The 15,686-nt window shown below is 42.8% G+C and overlaps 1 protein-coding gene across 1 annotated transcript in view; it reads left to right on the top strand.

The window, feature by feature from the left end:
- LOC117528620 (axin-2-like) overlaps positions 1–15,686 on the top strand; it is a 510,972-nt gene that overhangs the window by 435,113 nt on the left and 60,173 nt on the right. The gene's annotated exons all lie outside the window — the stretch shown is intronic.

Below are 15,686 nucleotides of genomic sequence, written 5' to 3'. Positions count from 1 at the left end.
ATTGTGCTCTAGTTAGCACCCTCCTAATGACAGGGCAGCTGTCCCTCCTAATGATGGGATGGACCCTCTCATGATGGCTCCCTTGACGACTCTGCTGATGACGTGAATGACTCATTACCATGAACAAAAGACTGAAACTGCTTTGACCTGAGTACCCCATTGTAAACAGGGGATAAAGCGTGTCTCAGACCCCCTCCCCGGTTAAGGCTGGGTTTCAAACGTTTCACAAAGAATGCCTCCTTGACCCCTCTCTCAAACCATTTCTTCTATCTGGCTAATATTTTAACTTCCTTGTCCTCAAACGTGTGGTTAGTGTCTTTAAGCTGGAGATGAACTGCAGACTGGGGTCCACTGGTGCCCTCTCTGCGGTGCTGGTATAGCCTTTTGTGTAAAGGTTGCTTCTGTTCATAACTTCGTAAGAATTCTATCCATCTGGTTTTCACTGACTTGTACTCTGAGTGATGACCTTTAACTGGTCACTGGTGTAAGCTTCAAAGTTATTAATGAAATTACTGAAAATCTTGATTATACAGTATCCAGGTTGGTTTTAGACATTACCAGATCCAAATTTTACAGGGCTTGAAAGAAACAACCAGAGGCTAGATCTGTCCTGATGTCAGATTCTTGCTTTCTGACACTACAGTAATAGTACCCTTGCCATAGAGATGACATGGGTTCAGTTCATATTGCTCTGATTCAAATCAGAGAAACAGATCCCAGTAAAAGCGCCAACATTTTCAGTTTACGAGTACATGCGATCTGGCTTCATTGTGGTGTTTGTGATTGCCATTACATGAACAGAACGACCAAACCAGGTATAACATTTGTTCTTGACTGTAACTCTTGAGGTTGCATTGTGAATGAAAATTGATACTGCGTCACCTGTTCAAATGGCATTAGGTACACGAGACCTGGTCTAACCTGGGTTTGGAGGAGGGTTGTGAAGATAAGTGTCTTGACATGAGTCAGATTTTGATCTAAGAATCACAAAGCTCAGTATTTTGTACATTCAACAAAGGCTCTAACATCAATATTCAACCAGTTCTGTACTTTTCAGTAATTTCTACTGCACGCACTCAGCGGTAGAAGTTCTTTTAAGCCCCTCAGAGAAATCATGTGAGTCATGAGGAGGTAATGGTCAAGTGGTAAAATCAGTGGGCTTGTAGCCAGAGAATCCTCGGTTCAAATCTCCGTCAGACCAGAAAATCGTGAAGCACCCTTCATCTCCAAGTTACTTCCTGCGTGGAATTGAATGTCTTGCCTGGCAGCAGCCTGATACTGGTTTATGAGTTCATTAAACAACCAGGAGAAAGTGGACAAGTTTGACAATTTGTGATCATTGTGATCCATTTTTATTTCTTGTCCACAGAAGAACCTGGAAGAAATAAACTTGTGCTGATTCGACTGACACCACTGTAATCTCGACCAGTTAATAGAAAAGTACACATGACCGTTGATTTGTCAAATGCACATCCCTTTGACAACCGTGTCCCCACCTGAAATGTGGTGGAATACTTCATACAGTCAGAATACCAAACTGGAAATGTCGCAAAGTAAAAAAAAAGTAACCTTCTGACTGACACCTCACTGGGTTTTGATTTGAGTTGCACAATTGCAGTAAGATATATTTTTTGAAACATCAGCAGTGTTGAAAAATATGTTGCATGGATGAGAACAATGCAATGTCCAACAACATCTTTACGTAATAAGACATGCTTGTTTCCACAACCTGTTTTGTTTTTCGCCGCAGCGCGAAAAACAATGTAGCCACCAAGGCTTTTGGATCTGGCTGACTGGTTGTGGAGGCACTGTCTCCCGAAATATGCCGCAGCCTTAACACACACAAAATTGGTTTATTTGGCTCATTATGTCTTTTTTTTTATAGAGGACATTAGCTTTCACATTTTTACTTCCAGTAAAGATGTCACGCTTTTGTTACTTTTTTGCAGAATATCTCGTAAGGACATGAACTTATTTTAATAAAATTTGCTGCAAAGTTAAGGTTTGAGCTTTGAACCTGATTGCTTTGAACTTAATGATAGAACCAGAGTAGACCATATCACAGGTCATCTGACAGGATCAAACAATGCTTGAGGTGAAAGACAAATTGTTCAGGATCAAAGATAAGTGACTAGAATCAAAGCATGTTAGAGAAGAGAACAAAAGGTAATGATCTAAAGCCCTGGTCACACGGCACTAACAAAGGACACCAAAGCCAAAACAAAACAAGAAAACAAGACTTATGTTCACCTTTGGAGGCATCGTTTAACCATTGTCCAGTTTCGTTCCTGTAACTGGCACTTCATCAGAATTTTCAAACTTGAAAAATGTGAACGAATCCCAACAACAACCTCAGTTCATCAGTATTTTGTTTTGCTTTCCGTCTTGATGTTTCCTCAACGTTTGAGCAGTTCCCATAACGTCAGCGTTCTGTCTGACTGTCATCAGACAGACGTCATTGTGAATGTTTCGTTTTGATTTTGTTTAAAGCATCAAGGTCGACTTTTGCTTTGTTTTTTTTTCTGTTTTGGTTTTGTTTCATTCCTTTTCATGCTCTTGATTCACAGGCTTTTTGGTGATGGGAAAGGTGCTGGATCATTCGTCCACCTTTTCTCGACGATTTGTAAGTTCTTTCCTTCATTCAGCTATCACTGTGTGCCGTGTGACCAGGCCATAAGGTCAACAGTCAGAATCAAACCAAAGGGACCAGAATAGAAGAGACCAAAGGGCCAGGATAAAAGATGAGTAATCAGGATTAAATCACAGTGATCAAAATCAAAAGGCCACTGATCACGATCAGAGAATGTCAGGGAAGAGAAATTAGCAATCAGGACTAAAGGTCAGTGGTCAGGATCAAAAAATGCTTGAGGAGAGATCAAGGAGTGAGGATCAAAGATGAGTGATCAGGATCAAATTCCAACGGTCAGGATTGAAGCCCAGGGATCGGCATCAAAGAAGGTTACAGACCAGATCAAAGACATCACTCAATGGAGAAGAAACAGAGAACTGTTGGACCTTGGCAGAGGAAAGCACCTTCAGTGGCTTTCATTATGTTACTGATAACATTGAAGTGGTTACTTTCGTGTGAATACTTGGTCAGAAAACCAACAAAACTCAGTTTTCATCTCATACTATGAAATCCACTGAACGGAGGATCCACAGACATTTGTGTGTAAATAATCTTTATTTCTTGAGAACCTATTTTTTTGTTTTTCTTGGAAAACGGTCTGTGTTCTGTAATCAGATTTGATTTCAGAAAGGCCGTGCACTTATTTTCACTGGACTTGCTTTCTTTCTGCACATGCAGTTTGCACCCTTCCACGTGTTCCCATTGTCTGTGACCCATTCAGCGTCTCCAAATGAAACACTACACCCATCTATTTATTTGCTGTTCTGATTCTGCTGCCCGAGCAGTGAGAGAGGTAGACCGAACCAAAACGAGACAAACGAGAGAGAACTGTCAGACTGACATCTGAAAAACAGAAATTTAGTCTTTCAGCACAAAGCCTTTGTGCAGCCTGTTGTTTCTGGAAGACAGCTCAAAAAGTGGCGTGTGTGCATGCGTGGGATGGTGTGTACGTTGGAGCTGCTGATACTGTAGATCTGAAGGTTAATCTCCTTTAGTGTTGAGCCTGTGTTTTGCTCATTTACATTCAAACAGGCTCCAGCCACTTCTCCTTTAATCTGTCTTATTGCTCTGTGAGTTGTACTCCCGTAATTGATTGGCCATCGCCAAAATAACCTCCATAATTGTGCTTGTGTAAATACAAGCCATGAATGTCATTTCCAAACGGCCGACATGGCCCCATTAAGGATCAAAGCCTTCGCTTCCTCTCGGTTATCTCCACATCACACGGCGGATTGTTGTGACAACGGCAAAGCTCCCAAAGATTTCCACTCCTTCACTGTACACCGGCTCTGAGCTCCTTTTAATAATCTGTGTTTATGTTTGCGTGTGTTTTATTGATTCATTATCTCCACAAAACCATAGCGCACAGAATGCATAAAAAGTGTCGTGCATGAAACGGAATCAGAAATGGAGAGCAGCTGCAGTGCAGTTTGTTAACTTCGCCTCCCACGTCTGTCTCTGTGTGATAAAAAAAACTTATTTACCTCAGTTTTTTTTTTTTTTTTACACAAGGCAAAGAGTCCAACGTATGGCTCTGCTTTCTAGATTCTTTTTTCTTAACTAGTGCAGCAATTCTCAGTCTTTTTTGCCCCCCTGCCTTTCAAGTCATGATAGTTTTTCAGTGGGATGAATCGTCCTTTTTTCCACTTTCATCTGAATTCAGTTGCACTTTACACTTTCCTCCAGAGACATTTGCAATCCACCTGGATGCAGTTTGACAGTTATTTTCAAAAGAGCATTTTCCTGCTACGAGATGAAACTGTTTTCAACATCTTGGTGTGTTTCTCTCAATCTTGACATAAAGTATAATGGCTGATTGCTGAATCAGTGGATGCTCTGATTGCAGCACTTGAGAAGCTGAGTGCCTGGGTTTGTGATTGTCTTGGATCAAGACTAAGGTCCAGGCTTTCAATGACTTCATGTACTCGGCCACCAGAAGCACATCTGTAACGATTGTAGGTATTGAACTTTGTACAGACATTCACTTATCTTGGCAGTGACATTCATGTCCCTGAGTCCTTGGTCTCTGCTATTGGGAGACTCTTAGGAAGATCTTATTGGGTCATGAGGTTGATGGCCAGAGGTATTTGGTGATGTTGACATATTTGCAGGAGAACATAGTTCCAGGTCTTTAGGTTCCTGGTGCTAGCTGTCTTATTGTATGGTTGTAAGACATGGATGTTAACCAGAGGATTCTTGGGTACCACTAGTTTGACTTGGTGTCAAACAAGTGCTTCCTTACAGAGACTAAAATGAGAAGTGAAGCAACTGGGACTAAATCTGAGACCATAGTCCTCTATTGAAAAAGGGTGAATTCTCCCCTCTGGGTCACAGTAGAGTTTTTGTACAAAATGGAGGAGTTCAAGTACCTTAGGATCTTGTTCACGAGTGGGAGTATGATAGAGCGTGAGCTTGACAGATGAATTGGGGATGCATTTGAGGTCCTGCAGATGCTGTACTGGGCCATCATGGTGAAGAGTTGAGCCAGAAGGCAAGACTCTTGATTTACACTCCTATGGTCATGAGCTTTGGGACACAGAGGGCTTTGCAGTAGAGCTGCTACTCCTTCTCATCAAAAGGAGCTAGCTGAGGTTGTTTTGGCATTTGATGAAGATGCCCTCTGGTCATCTTCCTGAGGTCTTCGAGGCATGTAGAACTAGGAGGAAACACTCAGGACAAACTGGAGTAATTATATCACCCAGCTGGCTTGAGGGCTCCCCAGGAACCCCCAGGAAACAAGTATTATTAGCACTGTGATGGATAATCCCCCCCGTCTGGGCTTTTACAAGCAAAGAATAATTCAGGCTTCTGTATATTAAAATTTCTAAAATTATCCTACTTACGCCCAAACTGAAAGCAAATCTTTACAACTTGATACAAATAATTACATATATCAAAGCCAAGATGATGACTTGAAGTAAAGGCATCATTTAGTATAACAAACGTTTACAGCGGGTTTACTTTATACAAATTAGGGGACTGATACATGTACATTTCCAAGTCACCAAATATCTCTTGGTCTTTATTTTCATCTGTTATGAAGAAATACAAACAGTATGGCACTCTATGGAAAATCTGTGTGGAGTAGACAGTTCTCCAAATGTGAGTGACCATGCAAAAAGGAGGATAGTGAGGGAACCCACCAAGACACACATGACATCTCTGAGAGCATTACATTATTTTCTGGCTGCAACTGGGGGGCAGGCTTTGTATATTGCATCACCAGTTACACAGCATCATGGTGGAGTGGAACAGAGAAGGATTTTCTGAAAAAAGCAGACTTGAATGTTCAGCTACAGTTTGCCAGAAAGCACATGGGAGACTCGAGCCCACATCTGAGCTGTTCCCTTTTATGAAAGTTCTTCTCTGTTCAACTCCACCATCAACCTGTGAGTGGTGATCAATCAATCAATCAACATTTATTTATAAAGCGCTTTACAGCACCGACAGGATGATGCAACAGGAAAAATTTATCTGATGCACAGTCTCTCCAGTCACATACACAGAATCCTATAATAACAATCATATTTGTCATGTGTCTTGGTTGCTTCCTTCACTTTTCTCCTTTTTGCATGGTCACTCAGATTTTGAGAATTGCCTCCTCCACACAGACTTACCTTGCAGTACCATACTGTTTATTTTTTTGACTGATGTAAATTAAGTATAAAGCATATTCAGTGACTTGAAAATGTATATGTATCGATCCCCCGGCTTGTCTAAAGAAAACTGACAATAAAAAAAACTATTTACATGTGTTATACCAAAAGGTGCCCTTGCTTATGCTACCCATCATCTTGGCTTTGATATTTTTATTTAATCTATATCAGGTTGTCGAGCTTTGCTTTCAGTTTAAGGAAGGTTTTTTTTTTTTTTTTTTAGAAATTTTAATATAGAGAAGCCTGAATTAGGTGTGTGTGTGTGTGTGTGTGTGTGTGTGTGTGTGTGTGTGTGTGTGTGTGTGTGTGTGTGTGTGTGTGTGTGTGTGTGTGTGTGTGTGTGTGTGTGTGTGTGTGTGTTTGAAATGTCATAAACCAATTAAAATGTGTAAAAGCCCAAGGGGGTGAATACCTTTGCAATGTACTGTACAGGTTAAATCTCTGATATTGTCAGGTAAGATCTTTTTAATTTAATTAGCTTATAAATCACAGCAAAAGCCTTCTCAAGGCGCCTTACATAAAACAAGTCAACATAAAATTGAATAAATAATTAAAAATGAATAAAAAATTCAGATACATAAATAAAAACAGAAGTAAAAGAATAAAACATGTTGTGAAAGTGTAGGAACACAGACCCACAACAGGGGGCGTAAAAGAACGGCCAATGGATAAGCCAAACAGTAACAATTTAATGTTGTAAATTGTGCACAACGGAATACAGACAACAACAAGTTTGGAACTACAGTCAATTACACGTTGGGTGACGTGTGGGCAGGCTTGAGGATAGGAGACGCCCGTGCAGAACCGAGCCGGATCCCACACGGCCCTCACCGCCAACGGATCTGAAGAACACCGGAGCCGCCAAGTCCTGAGTCCCCAGGTGGTCACCGTCTCCAGCTGTCAGACCTGGCACTGCTGGCAGAGAATAGAAACAGCACAGGTGAGTGTGAGTACGCACACTCAGTAATCCCACAGTCTGTGTTCTTTTGGGAGGGAGCACCTCCACCTCCAGTCACACACTCGTGCAGCTCCTGTCTAACCACTTATCTGGTTGGGGTGTGAAGTGAAGCCGTCGCTGATCACACCAAATGCCAATCCCTCAGATAAGGCACACCACAGGAAAACGGCTGCAAAGCAGTTCAGACTCTAAGTCAGAGTTAAGTGTAGCAGAGAAATTACCTCCAAGGTAGCTGATTTCTCGGCGGGGAGGTGGAGTTGCAGTCCGGCCTTTAAGGTGGTGGTGATGTGGATGAGTGACAGCTGGTGCTGATGATGAGTGACAGCTGTCACTCCCGGTTGCTATGACGCCCTCTCGTGCTTGAAGCCCGCACTTCAAGCAGGGCGCCATCTGGTGATGGTGGGCCAGCAGTACCTCCTCTTCAGCGGCCCACACAACAAAACAAATAAAAATAAAACTATCCATAAGAAAGAGAATAAAAATAGGTTTTGAGTCTTGACTTAAAAATGTCCACAGACTCAGACTGCCTCACGGTTGCAGGAAGACTGTTCCACAGGGTGGGTGCACAATATGAAAAGGCTCTTTGACCTGCTGACTTCTTCTTCACCCTGGGAACACAGAGAAGTCCCACATCCTGCGACCGCAAAGCCCGGGCCGGCACATAGAGTTCCACCAGATCAGCCAGATAAGATGGTGCCAGTCCATGAACAACCTTATAAGTCAATAACAAAACCTTAAAATCTGCTCTCACAGAGACAGGGAGCCAGTGCAAAGATGCCAAAATGGGTGTGATATGTTCAGACCTTCTGCTACGTGTCAGAAGTCTGGCGGCAGCGTTCTGAACCAGCTGAAGACCTCTAATGCTGGACTGTGGTAACCCTGAAAATAGAACATTACAATAATCTAGTCCAGAAGAAACAAAAGCATGAATCAGGGTCTCAGCATCAGCCATGGACAGGATGGGGCGGATTTTAAAAAAAATTGTTTGGCCTTGGAAGAACTCAATTTCTCTTGCAAGAGAAATGAGTAGAATAATTATGTTAATATAAATAAAATAAAAATTTAGATCTGCAAGATTAGCACTAAATAATAATGATAATATAGTTTTCTGTTAAAAAAAAAAAAAGCATAATGAAACCCAAGTAAAGCCTAGTTTCAATAAAAAGCTTTGTAATGGCAGCATAGTGGCGTTGTGGTTAGCACTGTTGCCTCACAGCAAGAAGGTCATCGGTTCTATTCCCACTTGTGAGTAAGTAAGTAAGTAAATTTTATTTATATAGCACCTTTCACAGACAAGAGCCACAAGGTGCTTCACAACATAAAAGCACAGTACACCACACAATACATCAGACAATGGCCGAGACATTTAAAAACATAACATAGGATAGCAAAGCAGCCCAAAAGCTAAGCAAAAGCTTGTGTAAAAAAGAAGGTCTTAAGTTGGCTTTTAAAAGTGAGGACAGAGTCCAGTGAGCGCAGAGAGAGCGGGAGACCATTCTAAAGCCTGGGAGCAACAGCCTGGAAGGATCGCTCTCCTCTGGTGTGGCCTTTCTGTGTGGAGTTTGCATGTTCTCCCTGTGTTTGCGTGGGTTTCCTCTGTGTGCTCCAGGTTCCTCCCACATTTAAAGATATGCAGATTAGGTGAATTGGAAACTTTATAATTGTCCAGGTCTCCTTTGCAAGAGAGATCTTGATTTCAATGGGACTAACCTGGTTAAATAAAGGTTAAATTAAAAGTAATCTGTTATACATCTCAGTAATACTGGAACAGTATGAACAGCATAAAACCAGTCAAGCAGCCTTGTTCCCGACAAGCTGAAGACTAGGTGCCCTTATTAGCAACAAATCAATATAACAGAATGGTAACTCAGATAAGACTATACTAATCCAACAACCTTCATCTTCACTGAAGGTGTAAACAAGGGTGGTGGCCAAGCTGTTAAGAGTGCTTGTTTCCACCGCGGAAGGTTCCCAGTTCAAGGCCACCTCTGCCCATTCTCCATGTAATGTGGAGTTGCATCAGGAAGGGCATCTCCCAAAAAAAGTGCCAAATCAGCATGCAGATCCACCTCAGATCTGCTGTGGTGACCTCCAGTGAAACAAGGGAGAAGCTGAAGATACTTACTGTCTTCATTTAAGGTGTGACAAAATAAGAGCACATCCTAGAAATCTGAATACCCCTGTCCATTCTATGAAAGTAGAATTTATATCTGGAGATCATGGCAATCTCTGATCCAGTGTCACACCTAATAATTTACTTAGCTTCATCTGTTCCAAACCAGTCATGGTCTACTACCAGTAATCATGGATTAGTTTTCAGTATATTCAGAATCAATATTATTATTATTAACTGAATTCAGCACTGCTAATAATTCATCTTTTAGTGCCTTAGTTAATTCAACTGGACTCTTAAATGAGTAGAACATAGTCACCTCATCTTTGTGCATCACAATGGAAGAGTCATTCAACAGATTTGATAAATACACTCGAGAAGTGGACCCAAGCAGCTACCTTGAGGCACACCACAATTTACATTGCAGCCCACAGAGATCATCCATTATAGTAAACTCTTTACCTCCTGTCAGACAAATAACGTTCCATACAAAATAATGATTTGAAAATCCGGAACATTTTAGTGTCTCAAGTAATACATTATGATCAATCAAATCAAATGCAGTACTGAAATCCCAAAATACATCCCCCTATTAATTTGCCAAGGCAAGCTCTGTGTGCCATTTGTCAACCATACGGAGAAGAGCTGTCATAGAAATTCAGGTTTATAGGCATGCTGAAACTGAGCAATCAGATTATTAGAGATAAAATAATGTTGAATACTGCTAACATCTAAGCTCAGCTGCTACTGACCCAGGCCCTTCCAGGCCATATTCCCAGGTTTTTCCAAAGCCGTGGTGTGTGCCCTGGAAAATACAGTTAGTGAATAAATGAGTCCATCGCCTCCAATTTTTAGACACGATAAGTCAAAAACAAAAGATCATCCATGCACCAAGATATTCCTGCAGAGGTGTCTGCAGGATTTTGGTGCAGTTAGCCCCTGGTGCATGTTTTCAGGGTGAGAGTGCGTATTCCACATGCACTCTGCAGACTGACAGACCTGAGGGATTGACTGTACATCAGTGTGTGATTGACACAGTCATCATGCACACGAGCTGCGTGTCACAGGAGCTTTTTATAGAGTGCTTTTTATAGTGAGTCAGACCCGAGGAGGCCTGCGTTGAGTTTCTGTGCTCTTCCTGCATGAATAATTCTGTTTATCGCCGGCACGTTTCATTTACACTATTGATTCTGTCTCCCATCATGTTTTTGCCCTCCTGTGTTTTTGTCTCTGGACTTGCGTCATTCTCTCTTTGTTGATATGATATTTATGGCAGTGATTTTTCCTCCCTGTCAGCTTTGTCACTCAAATTCAACAGGAGCTGTGAGAAAGAAAAGAACTGTGTGATTTGTGCACAAGTGGGTTTGAGGCTTTAGTGGAGCCTCACTACATTGTGTTATGAATTAGTGGAGGATGTGGGCTGAGCAGAGGGACAGAACACCGTGAAATCAGGGTGGGAGGTTCGTCTGTCTGTATAACTACTATCTCTGTCTCACTCTATTTCGTTCAGATTCTCTCTTTTCTACACACACAACCTCGCCACGATGTGGAAGGTGAATCTGCCATTTATTTCAATAGCTAAAGTAAAAGAAGTGCTCACGATGTCTCCAATCACAGCCACTTAAGCTTGGAAGTCCTGCCGTGTTGTCATGGATGTCTTGTGGCTTCCCTCACTTGTCTTTATGATTAGTCACTTAATTTTTCAGGGTGGCCTGCAGACAAATTTGCCCTGCATTCTACCTTACACAGTTGCACACCACAGTGCAACTGTTTTTTTGGGGTTTTTTTAAGTGATATAGTTGCAATTTCATGCTGACATTCTTTAATCTGTGAGTCCATGTTGGTGTTAAAATGAGGAGGGGGCAGGGCTGGTGGATTTGCATTGCGAGGCAGCAGAATATGATTGGCTCCACAGACGACCAAGGATCTGGTCTGTAATCCAGAGAAGTGTTTTTATTGCATTCATATGGCACAATATTCAGATCTGCCACACATACAGAGTATGTTTTGCAGAGTAAAATCAACTCTGCAGGAATACATTTCATCCCACTGCAATCAGTGTTAAATCAACTCTATCACCGTGATGAATAAACCATCAGAAAAAAACTATCTATTATAGAATTGATCAACTTGATTTAAAACTATGATAGAGTTAAAACTATGATAGTTAATTGAACACTAATTAGAGAGGGGTGAAATGTATTCCCGCAAAGTCTATTTTACTCTGTGTATGCAATTTATTAATTAGGGGTTACAGGCGGGATCACAACGTGCATACACTCTGCACTAAACAAAATAAACTCCAATAATAAAGGAATAGATGTCAATTATAAAATACACTACACCAATGCACAAAATCCCAAACTAAACAGCTGAAAATACAGGAAAAAAAGGTGCAACTTATAGACTGTATATATGAGGTCTATTAGAAAAGTATCCGACCTTATTATTTTTTTCAAAAACCATATGGATTTGAATCACGTGTGATTACATCAGACATGCTTGAACCTTCGTGCACATGCGTGAGTTTTTTCACGCCTGTCGGTTGCGTCATTCGCCTGTGAGCAGGCTTTGAGTGAGGAGTGATCCACCCCTTTCGTCGTTTTTTTCATTGTTTAGGAATGGCTCAGAGACTGCCGCTTTGCTTGATCAAACTTTTTTCAGAAACTGTGAGGGACATCAAAGTGGACACCATTCAAGAAATTCAGATGGTTTTTGGTGAAAATTTTATGGGCTTCAAAGAGATTACGGAGTGTTACTGTCGCTTTAAGGACGGCCCAGAGCAACTGGTGGTGCGCCGCGCTCCGAAGCAGGCAGACAGGCTGAGCAACCATTTCATTTCTAAACGGATGGCTGTATGGATCCGAGACCGTCGTGTGCAATTTCTGTGGTTATCACAAGAGCTGGACATCAACCATTTTCTGGCAGATTTCACTTTTAACAAGAGATTTTGTCATGGAAAGCCGAGCGGAGGCTTCGCGCGTCACCATGGATTCGCTACTGGAGCAAGACAAAACCACCTCCGTTTTGGTCTCACAGGACGGCTTTGAGATGGCGTTCAGACAGCTGTCGGTGGTTTTTCCATCGAGTGATTATCCGAGAATTTTGGATGTGCCTGGACATGCCAGAACATGTCCTGTGAGGCTTCATCACGGCGTTGCTTTGCACCATGCGGCACTGCTGCGACACGCGGAATTCCTCCGCACGTCTGTCTCAATGTGCCGAAAAAGTGCTGATGTCCACGTCTTTTCACAATTCCTGTGCTAGCCAGATGACATCCCGGATAAAACACAGCGTTTCCAGTTTGGAAATGAACGGCACATTCCACTGTTACAGGAGTTTTTGTCATGGAAAGAGGAGCGGAGGCTTCGCGCGTCGCGGCGGTGCTGCATGGCGGAAAGCAACGCCATGATGAAGCCTCACAGGACATGTTCTGGCATGTCCAGGCACAATCACAATTTATCAGATAATCACTCGATGGAAAAACCACCGGCAGCTGTCTGAACGCCATCTCAAAGCCGTCCTGTGAGACCAAAACGGAGGTGGTTTTGTCTCGCTCCAGTAGCGAATCCATCGTGACACGCGAAGCCTCCGCTCGGCTTTTCCATGACAAAATCTCATGACAGCAGACACTGAGTTACCGACAGTGAGAGTCAGGATCGCCTCGGTCGCTGTCACTCAAAGCGACCACGCCCCCAAATATATAGGACTATATGACTTAAAACATCTTGAACTAAGAGGGAAAAAAAAAACCTCCCGTACAGTTTTCATGTAAGGGAAAACCATCTATTGAGAATAAAACCGCTTTTTTTGTACCAGGATGTAAAATTTCTGCTCTAAGATTTAACATTTTAACATGGACTTGAATGGGAACTTGTGTGCTTTTGGAGCCAGCCTGAAGCGGCCAGTCAAAGAACTACAACTTTTTCTTCTGGTGGGGCTTCATCTGAGCCCATAAAAGGTTCTCAGTTGCTTTTACTCCAGTGCGACATGTACTCTAGAAAACTGCATTGCTTCATTTCTTCACCTCACGAGCTGTGGTGGCCACACTCTGCTCACACTTTTTGACATTTTGTGTACAGATCCACTAACTCGCCAGAAAACCTGTCAATTGAGTCCTCTGTCTAAATAGCAGTGCGCCAAGTTCGAGCGTACACTGGCTGTTAAATGCAACAACAGGTATTAATGTGGTTTGTCATCAAATTTATTGTTGATTTAACTGAACTCTAGGAGATATTCAGTAAACCCCGTCACGCAGGCGGCGGGTGTGTGACATGTTAGTGGCAACCACTGGTGTGCTCAGTCTTGTTTCGTCCTGGGCTTCCTCTACTGCTTCCTAGGTAGTTTTTTATCAACTTGGTCTTGTTTCCCATTTTATCATGGATTTGGAGTTTCTGAACAACCAACATATTACATTACACATACAATATATATTATGTATAATATATTACATTACAGATCACATATACTGTATAATACGTTATATTTAAAATATTACAATATATTATCTCTCTCTAACTCTCTCTCTAAGGTCAAGTTTGGTGCCTTTTCTTTGAATACAATCATGGATTGCTATTTATGGGTTTAGCCTAGGGAGGTGGAGTAATGGTTGGCACATTGGACTGAGATGCCAACAATCTGGGTTCGATTCATGATTGCAGCCACCCTCCCAACTGGCACCTTCAACAGGAGTGCTGGGGAGGACTGAGACACATGGCGTAGGCCGCTCTGGAAACAAGCTTTGGGCTTTTGTTGGCTACCCACGTTAAAAAAGAACCTCTAGCGTTAGCAAACTTGTTGCAGTAGCAGTACTTCCTCTGAGTATCAGTTGCAGCCAGTGGACCAATCACAAGTAAAGGTACAACCGACAAAGTTCTGTTTGGGAACCCGACACCAACAACACCAAAAGAACATAAATCATTGCAGCTGGAAACGCTGGCGGCCGTCGTCTCGTCCGGAAAGTTCGACTTCTTTTGAAGTATGCTGAAACCTTTAAATGAAGCAGGATGGACACAAAAGTTAATCACCTTATCAGGCCCCACCCTAAACTGTTCAGCCAGTGGAGTGTGGTCTGAAACTGAAGAATTAAGAATGCAGCAGGATCCTCCTCCTGTCAAGCATGGCGGAACGGCGGTACAGAACCTGCAAAGTGTGTGCACGCTGCTCAAACGCGAGCAGCAGAGGAAATGAAAGTCATTACTGTCAGCGTGGAGCGAGCTTCATGGCCCAAACGGGATTAGACGCTGCATCCGACATTGTTTCTATACACTTGTAGATTTAAAAGTCAAGCGCAAAATGGGATTAAAATGATGGAAAAAACCAATAAATAACTTTCAACACCACCCCCCCTCCATCCTCTTTTGCCTTTCTTTTATTTCTCCTCTACCTTCCTCCACCACCAAGTCTGACCTGTTTCATGTCTCATTCTTTCTTCAGTCTCTCCCTCACCTCTCTCTCTCTCTCTCTTCCACACACTCACACCATCATCTAAATGCACAGGTAGGCGCCGACTCCCACTCACACTTTGCATTCTGTTTTGCCAAACTCAACCTTCTGGGGCCGACTGCCGCTTGAAATCCAGCTCCATTTCCCTCAGACGTACTTGTTTCAAAAACGACGCTCGTGTTGCCTTTCCCTAACTTTTAAGGGTATTATGCACCATGTCCGACTTCAAAGCCCGTCTTAACTCCACACTTTAATTGTATCTTCCGCTGCTCTCCGCGTGCCATTTGATTCCGCTGACAGCAGCACTTCCGCTCTCGTCGGTCCTCCCCCCGCTGTTGGGTGATGACCGTCATCACCTGCTGTACTCTGGCTCCACTCATCAGCTCTGTGCTGCCTTCAGAGGCCATTGTCCCACTGTTGTCACCTGCTTTGAAGAGGTCGCCTCTCTCGGCGGTCGGTTGTTGCCCAGGGTGTGTACACACCAAACAAACTTGAAACACTAACCTCATGTCCTGGATGGGCTGGCTCCTACTCCCTATCAGGTCCCTCCGTCTGTGCGAACTGACTTCCTGCTCATAGCGCGGGTTGATAATTGCAGTAAGCTTCCCCCTCGGTTTCATTTTCCATTGTCCTCCCCAGAATTCTTGGCTCTGGCTTGAGATAAAGGGTTGAGTACTTCAAAGAGGTCTGCAAAGAGTATCACCCCGAGCCGAAAGGAACGGCACACAATACTGTAATTGAGAGCAGTTACTGATCACAGAGCGCAGCCGCCAGGCGCACACACTTGCCGTGTTTATGACTAAAGTAAGGTGGTCAGCAGCATTTACGACAGGCCAAGGCCGCAACTCATAAAAAAGAAAACTGATGCCCTGTCTGTGCTGAGAT

The sequence above is a fragment of the Thalassophryne amazonica genome, chromosome 16 (genome assembly GCF_902500255.1).
Source record: "Thalassophryne amazonica chromosome 16, fThaAma1.1, whole genome shotgun sequence".
Lineage (NCBI taxonomy): Eukaryota > Metazoa > Chordata > Actinopteri > Batrachoidiformes > Batrachoididae > Thalassophryne > Thalassophryne amazonica.
Note: the sequence above shows the minus strand (reverse complement) of the source record. Positions and strands in the feature narration are given on the sequence as shown.